Here is a 2,187-nt window from a genome sequence, read left to right on the forward strand (position 1 = left end):
CATCACAATCCCAGACCATAGCCACTATTCCAAGCCTGTTTTCACCAACACAGTATGGTATTGGCACAAAATCAGATGCATAGACCAATGGCATAGAATAGAGAACCCAGAATTGGACCCACAAGTGTATGGCCAATTAATCTTTGACAAAGCAGGAGAGGGTATCCAATGGAAAAAAGACAGCCTCTTTAACAGATAGCACTAGGAGAACTGGACAGCAGTACGCAATAGAATGAAACTAGACCACTTTCTTATACCATACACAAAAATAAACTCAAAATGTATGTAGGACCTGAGTGTGAGACAGGAAACCATCAAAACCCTAGAAGAGAATGTAGGAAACAACCTTCTTGACCTCAGCTGTAGTAATTTCGTACTTGACACATCTCCAAAGACAAGGGAATGAAAAGCAAAATGAACTATTGAGACCTCATCAAGACAAAAAGCTTCTTCACTACAAGGGAAACAATAAACAAAACTAATAGGCAACCGACGGAATGGGAAAAGATAGTTGCAAAGGATATATCAGATAAAGGGCTAGTATCCAAAATCTATAAGGAACTCACCAAAGTCCACACCCAAAAAACAAATAATCCAGTGAAGAAATGGGCAGAAGACATGAACAGACACTTCTCCAAAGAAGACATCCAGAGGGCCAACAGACACATGAAATGATGCTCAACATCACTCATCATCAGGGATATACAAATCAAAACACACTGAGATACCAACTCACGCCAGTCAGAGTGGCTAAAATGAACAAATCAGGAGATTATAGATGCTGGCCAGGGTGTGGAGAAACGGGCACCCTCCTACACTGCTGGTGGGAATGCAAACTGGTGCAGCAACCTGGAAAAGTGTGGGGGTTCCTCAAAAAATTAACAATAGAACTCCCCTATGACCCAGCAATAGCACTACTAGGAAATTACCCAAAGGGATACAGGAGTACTGATGCATGGGGTCACATGTACCCTAATGTTCATAACAGCACTTTCAACAATAGCCAAATCATGGGAAGAGCCTAAATGTCCACCAACTGACGAATGAGTCAAGAAGATGTGATTTATATATACCATGGAATACCACACAGCAATGAGAAAGAATGATATCTGGCCATTTGTAACAACCTAGAAGGAACTCGAGGGTGTTATGATAAGTGAAATAAGTCAGACAGAGAAAGACAGATGCCATAGGATTTTACCAGTATGTGGATCAGGAGAATCTTTACAGAAGACAATGGGGAGCGGGAAGGGGAAAAAATTAGTTACGGAGAGGGAGGGAGGCAAACCATATGAGACTCTTAAATACTGAAGGTTGGTGGGGGTTGGAGAAGAGGGGAAAGTGGGTGATGGGCATGGAGGAGGGCACTTGTTGGGATGGGCACTGGGTGTCATATGGAAACCAAATTAACAATAAAGTATATTTAAAAAGAAATACTTCTAATGAGTAAAAAAATAATAACTGAGCCTGGGGGGCTCAATGGGTTTAGCCTCTGACTCTTCATTTCAGGTCGGGTCTCAATCTCAGGGTCATGCTTTCACCTGTGTTGGGCTCCACCCTCCACATGAAGCATACTTAAATTAAAAAATTAAAAAGGTAATCAAAGGAAGGTATGAGACGAAAAGCTTTTAACATCTCTTAAGATGTAGAACAAAATGAGAAAGAAATGGAAATTATGAAAGGAAAGTTAAGAGATGAAGGCTCAATCTGTTCAATAATCATCTAACAAAAATTCCAGAAAGATAGTACCGAGAAAATGGAGGAGAGGAAATACTGAAAGATTCTATTTGGTTGAGAAAAAGCATGTCAAACCGAGAAAGCAGGTCTGAAAGTGGCCCTCACCAGGCTACACCCTGGATCATCCGAGAGCTCTTCCAGACACACACCCAACTTCCCTGCTTCTCCTCAAGGTGGCGTAATGGGGACCAGATTCAGCCTCCCGCCAGACACCACACCACCGCCGCAACAAAACCAGACAAAACACCAGAAACAACATTTTTCAACACACTGGACACCAAGCAATGAAAGACAGTGACAGACACACTACAATCCCAGAGAGAGAGGAAAACAAGCGAGGTTTGTCCTTTGAGGACACCAGGGGGCTGTGCTCAGGACGCTTTCCCACCAGCCAGACTAGCATGTGACAAGGTGGAGGGCAGAGTGTCCAGGAAGGTTTGGCTTAGTAGC

Source organism: Suricata suricatta, chromosome 8 (genome assembly GCF_006229205.1).
Source record: "Suricata suricatta isolate VVHF042 chromosome 8, meerkat_22Aug2017_6uvM2_HiC, whole genome shotgun sequence".
Classification (NCBI taxonomy): domain Eukaryota; kingdom Metazoa; phylum Chordata; class Mammalia; order Carnivora; family Herpestidae; genus Suricata; species Suricata suricatta.